This window comes from Typopeltis vanoorti, chromosome 12 (genome assembly GCF_054136105.1).
Source record: "Typopeltis vanoorti isolate ZY-2024b chromosome 12, IOZ_Tvanoo_1.0, whole genome shotgun sequence".
NCBI lineage: Eukaryota > Metazoa > Arthropoda > Arachnida > Uropygi > Thelyphonidae > Typopeltis > Typopeltis vanoorti.
The window spans coordinates 53,150,529-53,178,046 of record NC_143560.1 but is presented as its reverse complement, the minus strand read 5'-3'; the positions used below and the strand labels follow the sequence as shown (position 1 = coordinate 53,178,046).

Genomic DNA, 27,518 nt, shown 5'->3' with positions numbered 1-27,518 from the left:
TTCCAAAAGGCACGACCTAAGTAGCTAATGTAAGATACTAAAAAAGGTCATTAAATTTCTTAACTTATTAAAATAATAAAAAAAAATTTAAATAATAAATTAATTAAAATAAAATAAATAATATATGCATAACATATATACACACACACAAAATTAGGAAAGATTAGCTGATTTAAAAAGTACTATCTCCCACAAATGGGATAGACATAGACCATCGGATCTGTTTAAATTAAGAGAGTGAAGTAAAGTTTCATATGTTTCTTTATAAAGCTGTTTCATTAGGAACCGACTTTTGTGAAGGACTCTTGTCTTGTTCCAATGAACTTTATGTCTAGTGTTCATGGCATGCTCTGCAAGTCCAGACTGTTCAGGTTCAAGGTATTCAATATAAGAGACTTGTGTTCTTCTAGCCGAATAAAAGCAGATCTTGCTGTTTGTCCAAAATAACTAATAACCAAAATAAATTTATTATTATTTTAATAAGTTAGGAAATTTAATGACCTTTTTTAGCTATCTTACATTAGCTACTTAGGTGGCACCTTTTGGAATTGTCAGTTATTGTTCCATCAGCTTTGTACTGAAGATGCCTGTGATACTCAGGCGAAAATTATACTCATGAATAATAATTTACATGAGTTAATTCTAGTATTATAATTATTTAAATATGCCTACTCACGATAATTGCATATTGAAAAAATTCAGTTGTTTGCTGATGATGTGAAATTAAGTAGAGTAATAGTTAATCAAGACAATGAGTTTGCAGGATGATTTAAATAGGCTGTCAGCATGGACAAAAGATAACGGGTATCAGTTTAATGTGGAGAAATATAAAGTTATGCATTTTGGGATTAATGGATTACAAGCTGTGTATCACATTGATGGCACTGTACTCCAGGAAATAGATGAAGCTAAAGATTTAGAGATGGTGGTAGACAGAGAGTTAAAGTTTAGAGGATATGTTGCTAAGTTGCTAAAGAACTCATAAGATTATTGAAAGAACATACTAACAGGTAGAGATAAGAAAGTTATGCCATTGAAGGCCTTAATACGTTCATATCTGGATTGCTTTGCTCAGTTTTTGTCTCCTGGGTTTCTTGGGGATGAGGAAGCAGTAGAAAAGATTCAGAGGCGAGTGACCAAGATGGCTAGTGGTCTGTTCCCTATGAGATGATAGATTGAGGGTGTGTGGATTGCAGAAATTGGTTGATAGGAGAAAAAGAGAGGATATGATAGAAACATTTAAGTTGCTTAAAGGGTTTTTATAGGATTGATGCAGGGGAAATGTTTCAGTATATGATTAAAGGTGTGGTTAGTAGGGTGTTAGCTCTAGATATTTTGTTTGGAGCATTGTGAATGAGTGGAATGGGTTGCCAGAGTCAGTTGAGAGTGCTTTGTTTGTTAATGGGTTCAAGGAGAGGTATGATAGATTATTTGGATAGGTGAGTCTTTGGACTCCATGGAGGTTCCCATATAATAACCATCCATGTCACAACATGATTTCAACCTGCGTTGGAGAGTGGATACATTAACCACTCAGCTAGCCAGTCTGGAAATAGGTTGGCTGTTGTGATAGGCCACGGGTTGCAAAAGGAGATGCATTTTCCGATTAGCTGAGTATTGTCTAATCGATCGTATGATACTAAGATGAAATCAGTCATAATCAACCAAACAGTTGCACACAACAAAAAGTTTGTAATAACAGGCATGTCCCAATAGGTGCAATAATGTGACACTGACTTGTAGATGTAAACAGAATTTGGTTCCACTGTATAAGGCCACATATGGAATACTGTGCACAGAATTTGTCACCTGGTTTTTAAAAGGATGAAGAAATGTTGGAGAGCATCCAGAGGTGATTGACTCAAATAGTTTCGATCTCTGGAATGTTGAATATTGAAGAAAGGCTGAGATGATGTAATTTACAGAGTCTAGTGGTTAGGAGGATGAGGGACAAAATGATAGAAATCTACAAGTTGGTAAGGGGTTGTTATAGGATTAATGTTGAAGAGGTTTTTCATAAAATGGTGGGAGATTGAGGAGAAGAAGAAGAGGTCATCCTGGAAGCTGTATAAGGAGAGTGTGAACACAGGAGTGAGAAGCAGGTTTTTTTTTTTTTTTTGCATGGAGAGTTGTGAATGATTAGAATGCATTACCTGAGAGTGTGGTGTCTCCAGAGAATTTGAATGTGTTTAAGGCTTAGTATGATGACTGTATGTATGACAAAAGGGACCTCCTAGATGTGTGTGACTCCATGGAGTCTTAGGATAATAATAATAAATAATAATAATTGAGGTAAAAATACAAAATACGAAGTATTTTGTATTTTTACCTTCAAATTGTGGATCTATTCATTTTGCAGAGAACGATGTCACATGTAATGACTTGTGGGATGAGATGAGATCACATGGGGGGGGGGATGAGAGCTTGCATTGTTCTACTGGACACTTCCTAGCACCACAAGTTATGTGGTAGAGAATGCAAAGGTACTTCTCTGTTGGTATGCAAACAACAGGTAGATATATGATCTATTCATATATCTACCTGTTGATGTCATAAATACAAAAGTATTTGACATAAATACAAAAGTATTTATGATGTTATAAATACAAAAGTATTTGACATAAAGCATGCTTTAGAATCAGCATTATGTTAATAATGGACAGGATGGAGAATGTGCAGTCAGTGAATGGGTTTGAAGAGTGATATGATAGACTATTTTCTAAAAGGACTTCCTGTCATGAAGTCACAAGAAGGTCCTGAATAGTAGTAATGAGAATAATAATATAGAAATGTTTGGGAAAAATTTAGAGAAAATAATATAATTTAAAAGAGAAAAAAAATAATTTAGAGAAAATAAGTGTCTACTGGATTTCTATTCAGGACTTGAATTACTTGTTGCTTATACTACACACAAACACAAACAAACTTATGTGTAAATAGCTTTATTAAAAAAATCCACTTGAAATTCTAGAGTGGACTCTAAAGAGGTTTTCAGGCTGATGATCATACCTCTGTCAAAGTCCGTAAGTTGCTTAAATCGATGTCTCTGGTGTCTTCCCAGCATTATTGTCACTCTGTACTCTAGCTTGCGTCGGCCGGTGCTTTTCACTTTAATCGGCTATCGACTACATGCCGGCTTTATAAGGCTGCCGGTTCGTGCTTGCAGCACCACCGTAGGGTGTGTGGGCATGCGCAATTGCACCAAACTTGGATCATTTGCATACCACCCCGCACTCTAGCTATTTGCTTAGTTTTACCATTGTACCATGTTTTCTTCTAGGTCTGCTAATTTCTTTGTCCATGTGTGCATGTATATGAATGTGTTAATGTATACAGTATTGCCATAAATACTATTACAACTTCCATACACTCCCATGCTGTCTACAGAACTGCACGAGCCTGGTTCTGTTAGTGGTGTGCACAGCCAGCATTTGTGTGTTTATCGGGGGAGAGAGAGAGAGAGAGAAAGTCTAGCTGGATGAGTTAATATGCAGTGGGGAGATTATGAGAACTGTGTGTAGCTGTAATAGTACTTCACAAGGTTGCAATGCAACCACCTGTTATTTTCATCATGCTAGGAAGAATTGGGATCAGTAGGATGTTTGTGTGTCAGATTATTAACTGTTATAATGATACAGAAGATGTATTCGACCGCCAAAGAACAGGTGAACCATGTTGCGTTAGGATGCAGCAGCCTGCGAGGGCTATGAAGGCACTCCTCCACTGTAATCCTGTGAGATCACAGAAAGTGATGTTGCAAGAGTGAACATTTTGCAGAGAACGATGTCACATGTAATGACTTGTGGGATGAGATGAGATCACATGTGGGGGGGGGGGGTGAGAGCTTGCATTGTTCTACTGGACACTTCCTAGCACCACAAGTTATGTGGTAGAGAATGCAAAGGTACTTCTCTGTTGGTATGCAAACAACAGGTAGATATATGATCTATTCATAGATGAGAAGATTTTCACCATTGAAGAATCATTTAGCCACGAGAACGATCGGGTATGTGCCTCAGATGGTTGCACAGCACACGTAACATAGCACCCAGGATTCAGAGAGGTCATCTCCATCAGTGATTGTCTGGCGAGAGGTGATGTATCGGGAGGGGGGGGATCCAGGTTGCATTTCTGCGAGAAAGGGGTGAAAATCTCTGCTAAAGTATCAAGACACTGTGCTGGAACCTGAACAACACCTTATTTCACAGTAGGCAGTGGACCTTCCAACAAGAGTTAGCTCTTGAACACATGGCAAGAACCACACAGCAAAGAGAGGTGGTTAGACACGAATGTGTCCAACCACATCACGATCTGATTGGTCCTCTGGAAGTCCTGATCCATTGGACTTCAAATTGTGGTCAGATCTTGAGAGAGTATCCTGCAAGGAATGACATTGCCAGCTTGAAGGTGGATTTGGAGTGAGCAATGGCAGCGTTTCCATTCGATGTTGTGCATGCATTGATATGTGGCTTCACAGACTTCTGGCATACGTGAAGGCAAACGTAGGACATTTCAAACATTGAGCACTGCTATATATAAGCGTGCTCGAGCACGCTTGAAAGCTATTAAGTTTGATGTGGTGGGGTATCTACGAAATATGCTCTGTGCTCTGTGTTGATCTTTTTTGGCTGCCTGACATTCTGGGTTTTGATGAGTGACCATTAAAGTCACTCATCAAAAGTATGCATTCAGGTGAGATAAGGTTATCAAGATCAATTTCATTTAACTTAGCACTTAGTGGTACATAAATTGAACATACTGTAATAAAAAATCCTACAGAGAAGCGAATCGCTACTGCTTCTAGAGAAGTATTAAGTTGGACCTGATGGGAAGGAATATGACTGCCCACTAGGATAGCTACTCCTCCATGAGCAGGACCACCTCCAGTTCTGTCCTTATGTACAACAGTGAAATTCCTAAAGGTACGGTCCTCATTGGGTCTTAAGTACGTTTCTTGTAGACAGAAACAGAAAGGTTTGTGTTTCTGCAGCAACATCTTGATATTGCCAATATTCTGGCGAATCCCATGACAGTTCCATTGTAAAAATTTTCCTATTGTCTTGATTTTATTTGCTTGTCTGGTTTTCGGGAGGTCGAGGGCTTACCTTTGTCAGATTTATATTTATCCATTGTTTTAGGGAAGTATGGATGGCCAGTGTCCATCTCTTCCTCTGGTAGAGTGTTCAAAACATCAAATGTGTTAGGGTCAGGTGGTAGGTTTAGTTTGCTTTCAGTGGGTACTGAGGTATCCATTTTTTTCTGTGCGAGTGCCTGGTGGTTTATCTTTGAGTGATATTTCCGCCATAATTTTTTTGACAGGTGAGTTTTCATCGAATGGGACCATTTTTGAAGCTGTCTCTGGAGTAAGTGCATTAATCACAAGACCTTGTGATTAATGCGCTCAACAGAGAAGCACTTGCAGTCATATAGTTCTAATTATCAGTTGGTGGAATAGACATACATGTTTGAGTTGCTGTTGGCACTTTTTTAATTGTTACTTTTTCAGCATAAGAGGATCGTAGAACAGGTGTAATGGTGGCCAGCTTTCTTTTTTTGCATCCTGATATGTTATGTTTTATTTTGTATCTCTTTCCATTTCTGACATGCACGAGAGTAAGCTGGATGATCTCCCTGAAAGTTGACACATTTAGTTTTTTTTTTTCACAGCAAGATTTATGTTCTTTATTACCACATTGGGCACAGGTAGTAGAACCACGACAGGCAGTTTGGGCATGTCCATACCTTTGACATTTAAAGCATCTCAGCTGGTTAGGGATGTACATTCTAACAGGACAGCTGAGATACCCTGCTTTTATAGATGTCGGAGGCCTAGGTGTATCAAAAGTAAGGATGATGTTCTTGGTTGAGACCAGGCGACCATCCCTATGTATTATCGGGATGCATCTCACACCCTTCACTCCTTGATCTTTAAGCTCTGAACATATCTCCTCATCAAGAACATCAAGGAGATCCCATTCTGATATCACTCCTCTACTGGAATTGAGTGTTCTGTGAGGTGTTACTGCAATTTGTATTCCACCCATTGTCGTTACTCTCAGTAGTTTCTCGGAATGTTGTTTCCACATTGTTCCACGAGGATATCACAGAACGCAATTTCTTGACAGTTTTGGGAGGTCCTGTCAGTCCTTCTAAACCTTTTTGGATAAAGAAGGGTGACATTTTCCCAATTGGTTTTTTACCTGTTGCATGAATAATTAAAAAGGTTGGTACATTTATGTTAGTATCCGATATCTTTTGTTTCTTATCAGTACTTGGTATATATACTGATCTAAGATATCAGTATTTGGTTGGGACTTTGTTAGGGTTCCTGAAACATTTGAGGATGAAGGATTCATATTTAAGGAGTTTTTAGTTCAGCACCAGAGCTCCCCACCCACCACGGAGCCACACATAGAAGCCCACTACCCTGCAAGCAAAGACTGCGCTCAGGATTGAAATGCCAGGGGCTAACCTGGATGCTATACGGACACTGCAGCGGGTCTAGGATCCCGACTCCAGATCATGGGGGTGAGAGACTTACTGCAACACCGCTGCCCCTTGCAGGCAAGCCTACTAGCCGATCGATCCTGGCTGGGCCATCCAGGACCGCCTGTCTTGCCGAAGTAGGGGCCAAAGTAGTGCAAGATTACCAGGATCCCCCTTTTCGGATGTCCATGGGTCACACCTCACGGCAAACACGGCCGGCAGGGCATTGGATCCCAGTGATGGTGGTCTGGAAAAAGGATAGTAAAAAAGACTCAGGAGAAGTAGAGCACAGAATAAGGGAAGAAAAACAAAGAAAAAGAGGAAGAATGAAAAGATCCAGTACTATCACTGGATCTTTTCATTCTTCCTGGAGGTCTCCTCCACCATGAACAGGTGGGGCACATATTATATTATACACCCATTCAGCTGAGATTGTAGGCATCTCAGCTGAATGGGTGTATAATATCCTGCACAAAAAATTGCACATGAACAAGCTGTGTGTGCAATGGGTGCCATGATTGTTGACTGTCAATCAAAAATGCATTTGAAAAGACATTTCAATGCAGTGTTTTTGGCGATGTTTAATCAAAATTTGCAGGATTTTTTTGCGTCAGTTCGTGACTGTAGATGAAACTTGGATCCACCACTACACACCTGAGTCCAAGCAGCAGTCAAAACAGTGGACAATGCCCAGTGAAGGAGCACCGAAAAAAGTGAAGCCCGTTTTGTCAGCTGGGAAGGTGATGGCCACTGTTTTTTGGGATTCCCAAGGCATCATCATGATAGACTATTTGGAAAAGGGTAAGACAATAGCAGGAGTCTATTATACATCATTCTTAGACTGTTGGTGCACAAAAAAGTGCTCTTTCATCAAACGGTGCACTGTCCCACACATTGGCCATCACAATGGCAAAATTGCACGAATTGAGGTCCAAGTCTGAAGAATGGATGTGGAACATCCATTCTTCAGACTTGGCCCCATGTGACTTCTTCTTGTTCCCAAATTAAAAATTTGGCTCGGTGGGAAAAAATTTTCTTCGAACGAGGATGTCATCAAGGCTATCAATGACTATTTTGTACGATTTGACAAATCCTACTTTTTTTTAGATGGGATGAAAAAATTGGAAACTTGCTGAACCAAATGTGTAGACCTCAATGTAGACTATGTTGAGAAATAAAGGTGATTTTTTCCAAAAAAAATGTGTTTAACTTATTTTTTTACCAGACTTTTCAAACAAATCTCTGGTAAAAAAATAAGAAGTTTTGAGTACTATGGCTTTAGAAGAAAAGGAGAGTGGCCCAATTTTTCAGTCTTCGAAGGTTTCAAAGTTCTTGTATATAAGTTCTTGAACTGGTAATAGGTAATATTGGGTAAGCGGAGAAGGAAATTCCAAGCATAATGAGGGATTTTCTCTCTCTCTCTCTCTCTTAGGGGTTAGCCCTAAAGGAATGTCTCCAAGATTCCACTTTCCAAAAACTTTTAATTTTGTCTTTATTGAAGTCTCATCATTGGGAGCCAGACCACCAAGGTTGAAATAATGCAAAAGTCATATATTTGATATATACACAAGTAGTCCAAAGGTTTCACACCTTATTATTAAAATACTATGAATTAGAACTGGATGTCGAAAGTTTTTTTCACTTGGTTATATTATAAATTAAAAATGCTAAGAAATTATATTCTTGGTTTAATTCTTTATCCAAGTATAAGTAAACAAGTCACTAGCCTCTATATACAAGTAGCCCAGTCATGAAGATACTTTATGCGTAAACATTGTTTACTTACACTTGGATAAAGGATTAAACCAAGAATATAATTTCTTGGAATCTTTAATTTATAAATTTGATGAGTGTTTCTAAATATCTGGATGCATCATGTTTTAAGATGACCAAAACAGTCCAAGTGGATTTTGCAGAGTTAATATTTTTATAGGTTTCAGGTTGGATTTGGTGATATCCTCTCAGGATGTGGTTGCAATGAGGTATCAACACTGATGCCAGTTGGAGTGATCGTGAGGTACTAGTTTGGGAGATGATCAAACAGAAAGGTTACTGTCAGAAAAGCGATATATGGAATTATAAGGGAGGCGATTGAGGTGCTCCATACTCAATTAGCATTAATACCGTGGATTGATGAGCTATGCAGAAAAGAAGTTGACAGAACATGAAAATTGATTAGGTAGCATTTTACACTGATTGTGCATAACTATATACCTAGAGCAGTGTTTCTCAACGTGGGCAATTTGAATATTTTTAGGGGGGCAATTAGAAAATGATGTTGCATTTGTCACCTCATCACTGATATACTCAAAACACTCACCATTGTTGGCGAGGGGGGGGGACATCAAAATCTTTGAGGTGTTGAGGTGGGGCATGATCCAAAAAACGTTGGGAAATACTGACCTAGAGTTAAGTGAATAAATTCTTAGCCCACCCATGGTACTTCTGTACTGTAGGCTTACAAAAAATGCCTTTTGTAAGCAGGAGTCAAAAAAAACAAAACAAAAAAAAACAAGGAGTATAAGCCAGTGGTGTGCTGCAGCCAACTCATGTGAGCAAGTAGTTAAATTTTCAAGAATTTTGTTAGCCAGTTGTTAAACAACAGTAGATATGAACTGTGGACTTGCACTGCATGCACCTCAATTTGCAATGGCTAGCATCATTTGGGCAGTAAGCTTGTATAAACTGACATGGAAAATCCATCTTGGACACTGCACCCTTTGTGCTTCCTTTCCACTGCTCCCCTCTCTGCTGGACAGCCTGTGTGAGGATTATATCTACTAGCAATTTCACAGAAATATTATTTTTTAATAAACATTAGTTTAATTTTGATTAGGTCACTTCTTAAGGTAAGGACATTCCCATGCTCAATGTCTGTCAAAATTTTGAGTTTCTGGAATTGTCTTGAACCTAATAAGTTCATTATCTTAAGAAGAAGTGGCCAATGCAAAATTAAGTGGCTGTTTACTGATAATGAGATTTGTCTAATTTTTTGGGGGTTGTAATTCTCACAAAGGGAAAATTAAAACCCCCAAGGGGCAGACATGAGAAATAATTTAACAAGAGTTCACATATGAAATTTAATGATCATAAATTTATTGGGAAAAGAGTTAGTGGATTAGGATGCCACTCCATTTGTGAGATCATAAGAGCTTGACAAAAGCTTCGCAAGTTTTTTTTTTTTTTCAGGGAGCCAGTTGTTAACAATTTACTATTTATCAGCACACTCTTAGTATAAGTGGAATGGATGAACAACAAAATTGGGTAAGCAGTATTGGAAAAGATGTTATGGAAGTAGTACAAAGCTTTTGGTAGCAATCAGATACCTGAAGATTATAAAGGCGAAAGTGACAGCATGGTAAAGAGAGTAAAAATGCAGTATGATAGGAGATTGGCCAGTCATGCCAAAGATAATTCAAGGAAATTTTTCTGCAATATGACAACCAAGAAGAATAATAATTATGGAAGAGTGACACTTGTAGATAGTTATGGTAATAACTATCCCCCAGAGACCATTGCAGGGGATGTATTTAATTATGGAGTTATTTAATGAGCACTTTATCACTCTACGTCATACTTGTGTACATGATGATGTATATGTAGAAGAGTATCAAGTAATAGGGGAATAGAGGTGAAAGAATCTGAGGTATATCAGGTGTTGATTGGATTAATAAGGCTGTGGGAATGGATAACATATCACCGTGTATTTTTAAGGAATGTACAAAAGAGTTAGGTATTCCCCTTGACCTGGTTATTTAATGAGTGTCTTGTCTTGCAGTGAGGAAGGTTTCTAAGGAGAGTGGAAAGAAGGCAAAATAGTACCACTGCCAAGCATAGTTCTAGAACAGAAGTTTCCATTTATAGATCTGTATGTATATCTGTATGTAGTCAAGGTTTTGGAGAGGTTGGTTAGGAATAGAATCCAGGATTGGGTTGATGGACATGGATTCTTGATGTTGGTCTGCATAGTTTGTAAAGGGTAGTAAGGTCTTGTTTTTGCAATCTACTTACGTTTTATAGTAAGATGATAGATGTGTTGGATAAGGGAGATTCATATATAGTGATATTATTAGACTTTCCAAAACATTTGATTACCTCATGATAGGTCACTGTACAAGCTGATGAGATTGGATAATAGATTGTTTAGATGGATTAGCAGTTGCTCCCTGCATAATACTAGCAAGTTGTGTATGCCAAAGCAGTGTATCTCAAAAAAGGAAGATAACCAGTGTGTATCCCTGAAAGTTTTTGGGCTCCTACTTGTTTAACTTTATTTATTAATGATATTTCAAATGGATTGACTGGAGATTTTCAGTTATTTTCTGATGTAAAGTTGGACAGATGAGTGGTGTACTGTTAATAAGTGCATAGTGTTTACACTTTGGAGTGCAGACAGAGATATAAGACTGTATACAGTATTGGTGAAACTGTACTTAAAGAAGTTGATGAGATTTTGAGATCTATAGGATCTTTGTACAAAAGCATTAGTCACTCCACTCTTGGACTGTTATATTCATCTTTGGTATGTAATGCATTGTGAATGCTAGGAGTGTTATGGATTTTAGGATTCAATACAATAAATATGTTGCTGGTTGAGTGAACCTCCAATGATGACGACAGTGCCAACTCCTTGGAGGTTAGTGTGTTGATGATGAAAATAATCATCATCAATTTTCTGATATGTACCCTCACTGGGTATACAGAATACTAGGATAGTAGTACTACATTAAGTTTACATTATTACTAATGCCCTATCGTTTTCCTCCAAATTAGTCTAACTTGTCAGCAGCACTCTAATGTGGTCATATCTGATATTTCTGTCTTTTATGGCACTTGTGATGGCATCAATCTACCTTGCTCTTGGTCTGTCTCTAGGTATCACCTTGGCATCAAACACCTATTTTGCACGTGCTTAAATAGCTGAAATATTTTTTTATTCTGTAGGCTCATCATTGAGAATGCAATTCTACATTCCTGTCTAATTTTATAGTTTTTGGTCTTTTTAATGCTGATTTTCTTTCGAGTTGGAGGTTGTACTCAATGGGGAAAAACAGTATGGGTGAGATTGTTGTTCCAAAGAACAGAGGTGGATGGAATGAAGGTAGTATGTGAGTGTTGGCCAGTGGCTGCTTGTGTTCTTACATGGTTGGAAGAAAGTGGAGAAATGGCAGTCACCAGTTGAGCAGAGCAGTGCTCATGGAAATACCTATAGAAAAGGCATAATGCAATAACAAAGCTCCTATGGGAAAGTGACTGAAGGGGAGGGGGGGTCACCTATTCAGTAGATTGCCCTCTTTTGGTGCACCACCACAAACTTGCAAAAAATATTTCAAGGTTTTAGCATGCTATATGTGCTAAAGAGTCTAGTAAATAAATAAATAAATTTATTGAATTGAAAAACACAAAAAATAACACGGCAAAAGAAAAATGGCACTGGAGTGAAAACTAAACTCAGTCTGAGATGTATAAAGGAGTTGATCAGGAAGGTAATGGTTTACATGAAAAAGAACATCAAGTGTTTTTAGATGCTGAGGAGGCTATAATCCTAATATGTTTGTCCTAGAATAAGTTGAATGTGACAGTTAGCCCAAAAAATGATGGGCTAACTGTCACATTCAAGCCTTGAATTTTTATAGCATTAAAATTCACTGAGTTGTGAATTTCACTATCCTCACACCCCATTTGAAGATGGTGAGGAGATCATATTTAAGTCATTGGTTAGAGAAGATCTTGAGGCTTCAATCATTTGAGTACTACATGGTTTCTTAAATGTGGAAGAGGAATGAAGCATGCTGTCATCAGCAAAACTGTGAATATGATTTGAAGTTGGGGATGGGGGGGGGGAGAGAGAGAGGAGGTCATTGATATAAAGGAGGAAGAGTGGGTGAGAGTACAGAACTCTGAGATATTCCAGCATTGATAGAGAAATCTGATGAGAGGAAGCTAGCAGTCTAGTCACACAGCACAAGAGGGGAAAGTAGGATGGTAGCTTGTTCAGAAGGCCTTAATGCTAGACACAATCCAGTGCCTTTGAAATATCAAGAATAACCACATGGGTTTCTCCAAATATTTCCATAGCTTGTGTCCAAAGGTGGATAAGTTTGGTGAGGAGGTCTGCTGTAGAATGAGAATGGTGGAATCTATGTGTTGGATATCAATTAGTTGGCTTCAAGTAGTAAAGAACCTGGTTGTTGATGACCTTCTCCATTACTTTTGAGAGTATACTGAGGTCAAAGCAATGGGATGATAGTTTAATGGCTGATTTTGTCTCCCCTTTTAGGTATAGGCTAGAAAAAGGCTTGTTTCCATGCTACTGGGTAACTGCCAGGTGAATATGATAGAACTTATATAGGTGATACAGGATGGCTGTTAATTCTGGGATGCAACTTTTGAGCACATTGGAAGAATACCATCTGGACCAGGATCCTTATTAGTAACAAGATTAATCAGGATTTTCCTGATGTCCTTCTGGCAAAAGATCAGGGAAAGCATTCAGCAGGCTGTGTGTTGTAGTGCAGGAGGTGGCTGTCTTGGCTGTCTAAACAAGAATTGGAGGAATATACTGATTCCAAAAAGTCTCCTTTTTTCCTTGGGTGAAGTTACCATGGTACCATCAGGATGTGAGAGAGGTAGGAATAAGGAAGGGCAGAAGTTACACCCAACAGTCTTAGGAAGGGACTAGAAGGCTTGACTGCCAGTTGAGGAGGAGGCAGATTTATTACATTTCATTCTGATGAAGTCTGCTTTGGAATCATTCATAACTTTTTTTACACTTGTTTTGGGTTGTAGTGCAAGCTGAATGAGAAGCTGGAGTTTTCTGTTTGAGCCATTAAGCACATTCTGCAATTTTATCATGGACTGCAGGGACACATTTTTTAGAACCTGGCATGGGTAAGGATTAGGGAAAGATATTGGAAGTTTTTTTTTTCACTTGGTTAGACTATAAATTATATACAGGTAACCCTTGTATAACGTGGTCTACAAATTGTAGTATCCCTGTTCAACGTGGTACTTATATACAGGTAACCCTCGTATAATGCGGTCTACAAATTGTAGTAACCCTTTATCTTTCCATATTTTTTTTTTACCGCTCGACTTAAAAATAAAATTTTATCTTCGTTAGATTTGCGTCAGTCCATATCGCTCACGTAGTTATAAGTAGCAAATTTATATTAGGGGAAATACTCTTTAGTACGCATGCACGTTAATTGTTTACCATATAAAGTGTTTATTGTTGAAAATTGTCTTTGTTTTCTGCCAGAAAGTGTATTATAAATCATAAGTGTGTTAATCTCAAGCTGAACACTTTATTTTCTGGTGAGTTACATAATTAATATGTAATGCATTTTTTATGTAGAAAATTTATTTCTATAGTGATGGCTACTTAAGGGCTTTTGCGATATGGTTGAAAACGAAATTAGTGAATTAATTGATGGGGAAACATTTAAATGAGGAGGTACTATTAATAGATGATGTTGAACCAAATGGCAGGGAAAGTTCTGCCGAAGATTCTAATTGTGATGAATTGTTAAAGAATTCGGTTTAAAGAAATTAGTAGAAGAATTGGACTTGGCAAGAAAGATAGGAAGTTATTTTACGGATAATGATCCCTGAATGGAACACTCTCGAAAATTCACGAGACAAGTGGATATTTGTTTAGCTCCATATTATGAACTTAATAAAAAATTGCAGCATAGTGGTAAGCAAGGTCTTATTACTGACTTCTTGATAACTAAACCAGCCGAAGTATGCAATGAGAATTATACAAATGATGTCCAAGTGATTTCCAGTGATGACGATGTCTGGCCACTCGTAAATAAAGAACATCTACGAAATGTTAGTTTTGAAGACAGTGATGATGATTAAAATATGCTCTTTATTTTATTTTGCGAGTGGCCAGATTTTTATAAGTGGCGTCCACTTATAAAAATTACAAATTGTACGTAAACTTCATTGCACATAATGCATACAATTTGTAATTTTTATAAGTTTATTTCATGTGTTTGTTTCATAGTTTATATGTTTTCTTAACTTACATGAATTACCTGAATTAAATAAAAATATATTTTGTTGGATATGTCATTGTTGTTTATATAATTAAAAAAAAACAAACTATTTCGGAACCTAACCCTCCTTTTTTCTAAGTGATCTGAGTCTCGCATAACGCGATTTATACAACGCGGCATTTCTATGGAACCTAACATCTGCATTATATGAGGGTTACCTGTATTTAGTTTAATCCTTTATCCAAGTGTAAGCAAAACAAAGTTTGTGTCTGAAGTACCTTCAGGACTGGGCCAGCTTGTGGCAAAGGTGGACTGAGTTCACATCACTTTCCTTAGTATCCCATAATGCATAGCACATCTCCTTGTGGACATCTATAATGCTATGTATTATAGAAAGGGTCACTACCCAGACCAGTTTCGACCTTTATTGAGGTCTCTTCAGTGGGAGCAAGACCCAGAGGTGAAACCAAGGTTGAAGCAATGCAGAAGTCATGGAAATATGACTCTCTAATATTTACTCTCTATAGGATTAATCTTTTATTTATTTTTTTTCATTAATTTATTTTAATATCAACTCCATCCAAAAAAAAAATACTCATAAACCACTACCACATTAAAAACATAGTCAGTGGTATTGTAGTAGTAGTAGTATAGTGGATGAGCTGAAGTTAAATAGACCAAAATATCTGTTCCAGAAACTGTTATTTATTTCTTGCCATTTCTGGCTCTGATTTTTATTATTATTATTATTTTTTTGGGTGGGGGGAGACAGTTAAATTTTTCAAACATTTTAAACATGTGTCACAGAGGAAATTTAACCTTTCACCTGATCACAGTATTGTTGATATAAGTATACTCTAATGGAATTTACCACATATGCACACTGTTCAGTTGGTTGGTAAAATAATTTCATCCTCACATATTGTGAGGATGACTCACTGTGGCTTATGACTCACAATACTGAGTCATAAGCCACAAACCCTAAATTAATTCACTTAAATCAGCATGGCTACAAAAATCCATCACTGTTTGCACAATTTCAAGTGACTACTGTCTAGACCAGTGGTTCTTAACCGGTGTTCTGCAAACTGGTTACGAGTGTTCTGCTGGTGTAAGATGTCACATGACAGTTCTGAGTGTAATTGGCTACTCTGATCCTAACAACTGAAGACACATTGACTTCTAAACAAATAGAATATTGTTTATCGGTCATGTGTTTACAGGAGGGGGGGCAGGGAGGAGCTTCTCTTTTACAGTCATTCAGTGATGTGTGTTTGGTTTGTGAGTTGTCTAACATTGTAGTAGCACACAATGGATAAATTTATTGGAAGTTTATTTTGCACTTGGTTAGACTATAATAAATTTAGTTTAATCCTTTATTCAAGTGTGAGTAAACAAAGTTTGCACCTGAAAATATCTTCAGGATTATAGCAAGGTGGTGAAAACTGTTGGCAACTCGAAGCAAAGGTGGGCCAAGCTCTCATCTCTCCTTGTCTCAGTATCTCCCACCATGCAAAGTATATGTCTTTGTGGACACGTATAATGCTATGCATTGAGGGAAGGGCTACTACTCAGACCGGTTTTGACCTTTATTGAGGTCTTGTCAGTGGGAGGCAGACCCAGAGGTAGTGACACTAAGGCAGAAGCAATAGAGAGGTCATATTTACCTATGTGAGTTGCCAACCGGTGTACCACCTTATTATTAAATTACTCTGGATTTAGAGAAAGATGTTGGAAGTTTATTTTGCACTTGGTTAGACTATAATAAATTTAGTTTAATCCTTTATCCAAGTGTGAGCAAACAAAGTTTGCGCCTGAAAATATCTTCAGGACTGTAGCAAGATGGTGCAACTGTTGCCAATACATATCTACAGTTTTTCCCAAAAAATCTCTAGTCTGTAAGTCATGAACACAGCAAGAGGTTTCATCAGCAAATTATAAGGGGAAGTGGAGTCACATTATGTTAGCTGATTACTGTTGGAGGTCTGAAACAGGAAATCCCAAGTTCATTTTATAAAGAGAAGGCATTAGGACAGTCATTGTTGACTTTCATTCTGCATATATGATATTGTTAAGAGTTTGGCTGGAATTCTAATTTAAACAAAAACTTAAGACCTTTCATGCACATCCTCCAAGCTTATATGGTTTGTATAAAATTTATGAACCTGATGTTCCATTAAAGCTTGTAGTAGCAGTAAGTAACCACCAAAATATTTACTGACATCCCTGCTGCATTAAGATTTGAACCCACACCACATAGTTTATAGAGTAAAGCTACCTTTCACTTGGCTACCTTTGCCAGTTACTGGTGATATGGACAGTTTATAGCAAGCATCACTAAATATTGCCAAGTTAAGATTCAAAACTACTAGAGAGAGAGAGAGAGTGAAAAGGTGTGAGGGAAGAAAATGCAGAGTATGGAAAAACAAAAGAGGATATGCATTTCATTTTGGAATTCAATACATTGCACACTGAGATTGATGACTTTATTGCAAGTGATTGAAGAGGCTAGACTTAGGAATGTTAGAGAGGGGTGGACAAAGAGTTCATTTTTAGGGCTAGAATTGTTGAGGTGATAAAGACATCACAGCAGATCAGCAGTGTTGAGAACACTAACTTGCAGGTATAATGAAGTGATTTTTCATTCATACTAAAATTTAATGAAAAGAATGCAGCACAAAGAGAAATAAACAACAGGTTTAATCATTCTAGTATTTTGTCTCTGTCACAGAGACATCTTCAGGAATACAATATTAAACTTGAATAACATACACACAGACACAAAAAAGTGCAGAACAGTAAGTGGCAGAAATTAGACTATTTGAAGCCTTAAATCCCATGTCCTCTATGGCTGCTGTTGGGTAGAAAGCCTAAGAATTAAAGTTTCCTGAATCTTGGTAAGTTTAACACAACCATATTTATGAAGATTAGGCTTCTTTTAATCTGCTGCTGATTCTCACCAGTCTTTCAAGTTTGCATTTGCTGTGATGAAGTATAATAGTTTTATTCTATCCTGTGTAAGGTATCCAAGGCATGGTCAGTTAGACCTGATTGACCATAGTTGTGGAGACACATGTATTTCTTTTTGTTTATCTAGATGGATGTTAGCCGATCTCTCTCTCTCTCTGTTTTACCATAAGTTACAAGAACAAGGAACCTTGTAAACACCTAGAAGAGAGTGGATCCTTAGCAGAGTGGAGAAGGGAAGCCAGATTCTTTTCTCCATCAAAATTAAAGAGATCAATAATGTAAGGGCCATAAATATTTTTCAGCAAATTTAAAGTTACAGCCAGAAAGAGAGAGATTTGTAAATAAGGAGTGGACATCAAAGTTTGCCATTATATCATTATTTTGTAAAACTAAATTTTGGATTAAAGATTTGAAATGCATAGAATTTTTTATGTAAGATGAAGTGTGTCCAGTAAGTGGAATTAAAGCATCATCTAAAGCTGGCTTCCCTTCTCCACTCTCCTAATGATTCACTTTTCCCCTTCTATACTCCAGGTGTTTTACAAGGTTCCTTGTTCTTGTAACTCATCATATTATAGTCAAACGGAGAGATCTACTAACAGCCACCTAGATGAACGCAAAAAATAGATCTGCCACAACTATGGTCAATCAGGTCTAGCAAGCTATGCTTTGGATACCATACACAGGATCAGATAGAATAAGACTATTATTATTGTTGTTGAAAGTTTTTCACTTGGTTATACTATAAATTAAAGATACCAAGAAATTATATACAGTAAAACCTCGAAGTTACGCTGTAGGTGGGACCAACAAAAAGCGCGTAAGTCGAATTCGCGTAACTCGGGATATAATTTTGCATGTAATTTATATATACAAACATACAATTGGGACCAAAGGTTTACAAAAACACCTATATTTTTTAAGAAATATAATCATAATTGTAGTTTTTCGTGCATAAAAAAAAAGAAAGTTATTTCGATGTCGATGGTTTTATAAAATCTAATAGATTCGTCTGACGGCATAATGTCTTTTTCTTGTCACGCAAAATTTCTTCATAGCAAGCTAATGATTTTTTATTCCTTGCCTTGTGGCCACAATTCGTTCCTAGTTAGAATCTATGTCCTCCAAAATCTGTAAACCTTTCTTTTATGATTGTTCTTACTGTGGATTTCTGTAGATCGAACTTTGCTAATTCACAAATTTTCATTCCGCCTTCAAAATCCTTAATAATGTTGAGTTTTGTTTCCAAAGTCAATGTTTTTCTTTTCTTGCTAGGTGTAGAAGAATGGGACTTGCTTCCTTTGGATGACATTATTTTTTATGTGATAAAATTTTTATCAAGAACATAACATTAAACAATCGCAAGGTTTGTAGACTATAAAAATTATGTATGAATGGAGACTGCGCAAAACACGTCAATGCTTGTTCACAGCATGTGCGACACTGGCGAATGTGGCTGGCGTCGGAAAGATACGACTAGTAGTGAGGCATGAAGCGATGATACGTACATATAAGAAACTGCGTAACTCCAGATTCGTGTAATTCGGGATAGCGTAAGTCAGGGTATGACTGTACTTGGTTTAATCCTTTATTCAAGTGCAAGCAAAACAAAGTTTGCACCTGAAGTATTTTCAGGACTGGGGCAACTCGGTAAAGGTGGCATGACTTCGCATCACTTGCCTTAGTACGAGTTTAGTATGGGCAACCATGAGTTGCCCCAGTCCTGAAAATATTTCAGGTGCAAACTTTGTTTTGCTTACACTTGGATAAAGGATTAAACCAAGTATATAATTTCTTGGTATCTTTAATTTCTAGTATAACTAAGTGAATAACTTTCAGCTATCTATCTATCTCTCTCTAATCCAGAGTATTATAATAATAATGACTTCTGCATTACTTCAACCTTAGTATCATTAAAGCATAATCTTAATAAATATGGTTGTGTTTAAAACTTCCAAGAATTGAGACACTTAAATTCTTAAGCCTCCTGTCCAACAGCTAATGCTAGCTACTAGCACCCACAAAGTGTGTCCCTCATTGTCCTTAAAGCTTTAAATAGTCTAATATCGTCCACTTATTTTTTTTTTTTGTGTGTGTTTTTGCAATTTTAATATTATATTCTTGAAAAGGTTCTTGTTTCTGTGACAAAGATGAAATATTGGAATGATTAAACCTGCTGTTTAAATATTTCTGTCTGTGCTGTTTTCTTCCATTAAATTTTAGAATGAGTTAAACCAGCACATAAGCCTAAACACATGTTTACTAATTCTGCAAGAAGTCATTCTTCCTTTTTATGCTTAAATATGATTAATGAAGAGATAGAGGAGACAAATAAGGAGACAGTGAAGAGGATCCAAATGTGTAACAACACTTCATATTAATGTTGTTGATGTTGATTATGAAGATAGATTGAGAGAATAGGTTTCAAAGCTTGATAAGCAGATGAAAGTGGAAAATATGATTGAAACAAATTTTTAAGGGGATTTATCATGTTAGATGTAGGGGAGATTTTTAAATATATGACAATTAAGAGAACAAGATTACCCCTAGAAGCTGAGTTGGAGTATGGTTAGCAAGTCTAGGTTTTTTTTCATTTGCCATTCTGTACACTATTTTGGGTTGAGAAATTGGGATGTGCACGTATCATTCTTAAACTTATTGATTGAATAAGTTGAAGCATGATACTTGTTGTTTCCCTGTGATGAGGTACTTGGACTCTGTAGAGGTGTCTGATTAATAATAACACATGTATGTATGTATGTTTCCATAATGCCACTTGGAATTTCATGCAGACTTCTTGCATTCTGAATATTGCATTCCAAAAATCCATTGCAAAATTATTTGGATAATAACCTTTGTAACCAAATATGGTACATATCAGTTGCCTACATTGTATTTATATATATATATATATATATATATATATCTGTGTAACTAGCATAGTTTAGACATAAAATGAGCAGTATAAAACTTCCTTGTATTAATGAAAATTGAATTTGTCTGTTATATTCTTTTAACAAAATACTTTACATTTCATAGTGTAAGAAAGTGTGCTTATTGCTGTTTTTTTTTTTACCTTAATATGCTATTCTGTTCATTTTTTTCAATGTGATGAAATTGAGAAAAATTTGAATAACTGTATAGTTTTATCAGACTGTGTTATACTATATATAAACAAAATTTTTTCTTTTTTTCTCTCCAGACTTTTAGGATAATAATGGGATCCAATCCATATCAGCAAAATGCAGTGCATTATAGCACCATAATCAATTTGAACTGTTTGGACTAAATATTAAAGGGCAAGTACTATATAATTACTACCATACTTCATCCATTAAAAAATAAAAAATAGAGCATGTTTTGCACTTGGTTCTAGAATTTTTGTTGTTGCTCATGGAGAAATGTGATATTTATATTTTTGCTGTGAAAACTGGATATTGTGTGCGCGTGTTTAAAGAAGTCCTTCAAACAGATGATTATAGAGCATGTTGCACATTTGCATGGAATTTAGAGATTGAGAAAAGAAGTATCTTATTGAAATTAGTCTTTATCCTTTAATAAAGCTAAGCAGTGGTCACACTGGGTCGCGAAGTACATCTCCCACCTGAAGACACTCATGTCCATGGTGGGATTTGAACCCTCAGCCTGGTTCCCAGTTGCAAAGATACCTCACATGGAGACATTTACTTGCTCATGCTTGGGTAAAGGATAAAAGCAAGAATATAATTCCTTATCATTTACTTTCTGACCCAGTGTAAAGCTTGCTTCAGCTATCTCTCATCCAGATTATTTTAATGATCTGTTTTGCTACTTGTATGTGAAATATGACCTGCCATTCATTCATTCATTCAGCTCTGGGTATCTCATCTCTGTGGGTCTAGCTCTCATTGATGATCAAAACTTGATCAAAGTAGTAGTGATCCTTCTCATAATTAGCATGGCAGTATACATTTCAAAAAGAAAGTATGCGATATATTGATTAACAGGTGAGTATTTAGGCTTATGTGCAAGTTTACAGTTTAAACTCGTTAAATGTAATGGAATGAATACAGCATAGAGAAACAATTAAACGCAAGTTTAATGTATCTTATGTTTTGTCTATCATAGACATTATCAGGGATACCTTCTTAACACTAAAAGCATGCACAAAAAATATTCACTAAAGCATACACTAAAGTCCTATGAGGAGTAGAATGCCTCTCTATGGGTGCTGTTGGCTACTCTTAGGCAGTAGGCCTAAGAATTAAGGTTTTCCAAATCTTGAAAGTTTAGCACAACCATATTAAGATTAGGATGGTTTTTTCAAATTCTGCTGCTGATTCTAAAAAAAGGCTTTAAAGTTTATATTTGTTGTGAAGCATATTTTTTTCCATTTTATGAATTTTAGGCAATCCATGTATCAGTGGAAGGGGGTCAACTAAATCATTTGAGTTTTTTTAACTATTTTAGAATGCCAAGAAGTGACATTTTTTAGAGGCTCTTTTAATGTTTACTTCTGAGAATCAGTGGAATCATTATCCATCAGTTTATAGATAGTGCAATCCGTGAGCAACACAATTATTTTCCCAATTATACATGATCACTAGCATTGATGACCATAGTATTGTTATGCTTGTTAACTCTAGTGATTACATTTTTGCATAATTTACAGATAATATGAAGCTGACAGAGATTTGTTTTAGGTGGTGACACTTGCCTAAGGATGTTAGCTACATCAAGCATGATGTTACACTGGCATTTATCCAGAAAACTTAACTGGCTAGCCTTCTTAAAAAGATGAAGAGACACTGGAATCATACCTAATATGCTAAGATTAAAACAAAATTTCACTACTCTAAGGCTCTTTGTATCTACAGATACGATAACTTTCCATTACTTTTGAGAAGAGATCACTGCCACCTGTATTAACTTATTTGCTATTAATGCAGGCAGTAGCCCTCTCCAAACTGATCTCTTGATTCTCAATCCTGAGCATTGTATTGGATACTTTGGATAACTCTGTTCATAAAGAATTTCTAAAAACAAAGGATAAACATATATATGTTATGGACCAAGTGATTAATACGGACATTATGAATAATGACAAACAAAATCGGGCACTGTAATAAATTTCACGTTTTTTTATCACAATTTATCACATCGACAGGTCAATATGAATACTGCTATCATCTGGTCAGGCAAAGTGATAATGATACCTTTTCATCAGTATTAGAAGCGGTATGGGTTAGGTAATGTAAGGTTGGGGTTAGCCTTGGCCTCCAGAAATAGATGACATTTTTTACAAGAATGTCATCTATTTCTGAAGACTACCTAACTTAATCCTAGCACTTCTAATACTGTTAAAAAGGTCTTGTCATCTATTTCCTGAGGCCACGGCTATAGTCAATGCTGCTGCAAAGGTGGTTGCAAATCTAATAGATGCAAATGTCGCAAAGAAAAAAAGTTATGTAATTCCAAATTCATCAGTCTTAATTACTCGATTTTTTTTTTTTTTTTTTTTTTTTTTTTTACAAGAAGACTTGGTGAAATGTTTTTTTTTTCTCCTTAACATTCAATAGCAACTTGAACTGTACAAGTCCAGAAGAAAATCATAGTATAACAAAGTGAGGAGTTGAATTATGTGTCAGGTTGTGAGACAGCTATGGTTGAAGAAAGCCAGAATGTGAGTGAAAATAGTGGCTTGATAGGGAATTGCGATGTACAAGATGGCAATGAGAGCGGTGATCTAAGGAAGAGTGAGAGCAACTATACAGAGAGAGAAAATGGTTTGAATGATAAAAAAAAATGAGGAATTATTTGTAGGAAGTGAGATCGCTAGGTTGCGCGCAGTGATACAAAATGCACAGCGGCAATTAAAGCACCTGCAAAACTCTTTCCAGAGTGATTCGACTAATGTAAATAACCAGCGTAAGAGTGGGCGAGTTTCTGAAATGAAGGAAAGAGTGTTGTATGGTGACTCGTTATTAAGAGGAGTGATAGATGGGAGTGTAACTAAATCGTACTTACCGGGTGCGAAATTTAAGGATGTAAGTGAGAGTATTAGAGTGCAAAAACAGAGGGTGAAAGAATTAATAATTGTGGTGGGTACAAGTGAATTGAAAGGTGATAAATTTTTTATGAGAGAGGACTTGAAAGTATTGTTAAAGGTAGCGAAAGAAAAGAGTGACAGAGTTAGAATGGTGAGTCTATTGCCGCGGTATGACAGAGAGGAGTTTAGGAGGAGGGCCATAATCGCAAATGACATTATGCACAGGTTATGCAAACGGTGTGGTGTGGAATGAGTTTGATGGGCGAAAGGACTTATACAAGATGGATGGCCTGCATTTGAATGGACTTGGTGTGTGAAGACTAGAAAAAGTGTTGCTGAATGAAGTGAAAATGGATGTGCAGAACCAGGGAAACTAGAACTACCAAGGATGGGGGGGGGGAGTGGATATGCAGACATCAGTGAGACAGTTGAGTGTCAAAATGTATATAATGTACCTGAGCCAGCACTAAGGACAAAAAATGGGAATGGGACATTTAGAATAACGCATCAAGATAGGGGTGGGACAAAGGGATCACTGCATTTCATGTATACTAATGCCAGGAGTATTAGGAACAAGAAGGAAGAATTTTTGGCCTTGATTGGCTCTTCCTGGCCACAGGTTATTGGCATTAGTGAAACATGGCTGACGAAAGATGATATAGTTAGTGGGATAGAATGTGTAGGTTATAGTGTGTTTAGGAGGGACAGAGAGAATAAAATGTGGGGAGGGGTGTTATTGATGATAGCTGATGAACTGCAACCAAGGAGAATTGAAGTTGTATTGCAGGATAGTGAAAGGAGCTCATTTAAGGCTATTTGGTGTGAGATTGAGACTGGCAGAATAAAATATACAGTTGGGTGCTGCTATAGACCAGGTGATGGAATAGATGGCGGAGATAGTATGCATAAAGAAATTGATGAAATGAGTGGAAGGAGGGTAATTATTATGGGGGATTTTAATTATGGTAACATTGATTGGAAGGAGGAGAGGACAACACGTGAGGAAGGAAATGGATTTTATTCAATTATTAAGGGATAACTATCTGAGACAACATGTAATTGAAAATACTAGGGGTGTGAGAGTGCTTGACCTGGTAATAGCATCTCACAATTTGACTGTAATGAATATGACCATGTTCCCACCTATTGGTGAGAGTGATCATAAGGTCTTGACCTGGGAGGTGGCTAAAGGTGTGGAATTTTTGATTAAGACAGGGTATATGTGGAATTACCGTGCTGGCAAGTATGACAAGCTTAGGAGATTGCTTGAATCAGTGCCATGGCATGTACAACTGCAAGGGCTGGACGTCGGTAGAGCATGGGAAGTGGTCAAGGAGCATTTACAGGAGGTTATGGTGGATTGTATACCTAGGGTCCGAATAGTAAAACAAGTAGGGATTAAATGGATGAATAACACCATTAAGCTTGAGCTGCAAAAAAAGAAACAACTATGGAGGGAATTTAAAGAAAGGGGTGACCTGCAGGTACATGAACGGTATAAAGTGCAGGCCAGAAGGGAAACGAGTGTGGTAAAAACAGCAAAAGCTGATTATGAAAGGAAACTAGCTATGCAAGCAAAAGAGAATCCCAAACAGTTCTTTCAATATGCTGCAAGCAAGAAAAAACTGTACATGGCAAAATGATTTTAAGGAATGACGATGGTAAGGAGGTCACTGAACCAGTCGATATAGTGGAGTTACTGAGCGCGCACTTTGCAAAAGTATATCATCCAGGTGGAGACATTGAAAAAATGAAGGAGCCATTAGTTTATACGGGAATTGTGATGAATGAAGTGGAGGTGAATAGTCTATTACAGAACCTTAATGTGAATACATCTGTGGGATTGGATGGTATACCGGCACGGGTCTTGCATGAAGCGGCTAAGAAATTATCATTGCCCTTGACCATGTTGTTTAATCTGAGCCTCGGGTCTGGTTTAGTCCCGAAGGCGTGGAAAGAGGGGGAAATAGTTTCACTGCATAAAGGAGAATCCAGACTACGGTTGCAAATTACCGACTGATCAGCATATCAGGAGTTGTTGTCAAGGTGGTCTTGGAGAAAGTAGTCAAGAGAAAAATACAGGAATGGATCGATGAAAATGAGATACTGTACAGGGGACAGCATGGCTTTGTAAAGGGTAGATCATACCTGAGTAACTTGCTCAAGTTTTATAACAGGGTGACGGCTGAACTGGATAAGGGAAATGGGTTTACAGTGATACTGCTGGACCTGGCAAAGGCGTTTGACAGGATACCACTTGGAATTCTAATCCGTAAACTACAACATATGGGAATGGATATTGGGTTGGTGAGATGGATAGGTGGGTGGTTGATGGAGAGATATCAAAGAGTGGTTTATTCAGGAGTGGAGTCTAAAAGACGACCTGTGACTTGTGGGGTGCCACAGGGTTCTGTTCTTGGACCACTGCTGTTTAATCTGTTCATTAACGATATAGGGAAGGATCTAAGTGGAACAGTTCATTTGTTCGCTGATGATGCAAAGTTGGGGAGGGTGATAGTGAATGCAGAAGATGTCAAAGTCTTGCAGGATGACTTAGATAGATTGGAGTTCTGGGCTAAGGAGAATGGATGTCAATTTAATGTGACAAAATGTAAGGTTATACATTTTGGGGTGAAAAGATTAGCAGCAGTATACCGCATGGGTGGAACTGTACTCCAAGAGATTGATGAGGCCAGGGACTTGGGAGTGTTGGTGGATAGAGAAATGAAGTTTAGGGGGCACATTGCGAAAGTAGCTAAATCAGCTCATCAACTCACTTGGTTGTTGAAAAATACCTTAACGAGCAGAGACAAGCAAGTTATTGTACCTCTGTACCGAGCCTTGATAAGACCTCATCTTGACTTCTGTGCCCAGATTTGGTCACCTCGGTTCCTTCTTGATGGGGAGGAGGTGGAGAGGATCCAGAGGAGATTGACTAAGATGATAGTGGATCTATGGAATGAACCATATGAGAACAGGTTGAAGATTTGTGGGTTGCAGAAACTGGTTGATAGGCGGAAAAGGGGAGATATGATTGAGACATTCAAATTGCTAAAAGGATTCTATAAGATTAATTCAGAGGATATTTTTGAGATCAGGACTGGTGGTGGGAGAACTAGGGGACACCTATGGAAGCTGGGCAAGAGCGTGGTTGGCAGGAGTGTTAGAGATGGGTTCTTTACTTTTAGAGTGGTAAATGAGTGGAATAAGCTGCCAGAGTCTGTTGTGGGTGCTATGACAGTGAGCGAGTTCAAGGCAAGGTATGATAGATATGAGAATGTCGTATAGTTGTGTGGACATGATGTTTAGGGCCTCCCTCGATGAGTCTAATGACTCCCTGGAGTAGCCCGAAAATAATAATAATAACAATCTGAATTGTACAAATCCAGAAGAATCTTAGTACAGGAGGACTTTAGCAGAGTTTATTGTAGTTTTTTTATTTATTTTATTTATTAATTTTTTTATTTTATTTTATTTATTAATTTTTCTGTATATAATTTATTTTTATTATTTTTTATTTATTTTATCACTAGAGGTCAGGCTAAGAAAAAGATCAATTAACAGTGTAGATTCTATTTACCTTTATAGAGTGCAAGATTAATAATAAGTAAAATAATCATTTCAACACGTGTGTTTTGTGTTTCTAAATTCATAAATATGAACATGTAATTAATTGTTAATAGGCTTTTGTTGTGTAAAACTTTTAAGTAGTACCAGTACTCAATGAAGTAAGTTGTACGACTTATGAAACTTGTCAGGATTTAATTGCATATATTTATATTAAACTCTTTAATTACGTAATAATGTGGTCTTAATACCAAAAACTTCCCATAAAACAATATGTCAGACGAAACAGGTATTTTTGATTACTGCTCCAGATTTTTTTACTCTAAATTTTCATGCGAAAACATTGAGTCAATCAGAGCAAACTTTGATGGTTCTTCCTTGTGGTGAGCAGGCTTCAATCTTAAAGTGGAACAGAGCATAGTACTGTGGATGGGCAAGAAGGATTTGTTTCCCTTTACCTC

At 37.1% G+C, this 27,518-nt stretch overlaps 1 protein-coding gene across 4 annotated transcripts in view; it reads left to right on the top strand.

Annotated features, from left to right (window-relative positions):
• faf (ubiquitin carboxyl-terminal hydrolase-like faf) overlaps positions 1-27,518 on the top strand; it is a 1,099,079-nt gene that overhangs the window by 28,189 nt on the left and 1,043,372 nt on the right. For 3 of the 4 annotated variants that reach the window (XM_090401226.1, XM_090401227.1, XM_090401224.1), the window contains exon 3: positions 20,665-20,761. The gene's annotated coding sequence lies outside the window, so the exon portion shown is untranslated. Of the gene's footprint in view, positions 1-20,664; positions 20,762-21,387; positions 21,449-27,518 lie in introns of those variants that run through there. The other variant, XM_090401225.1, reaches the window with a different exon arrangement.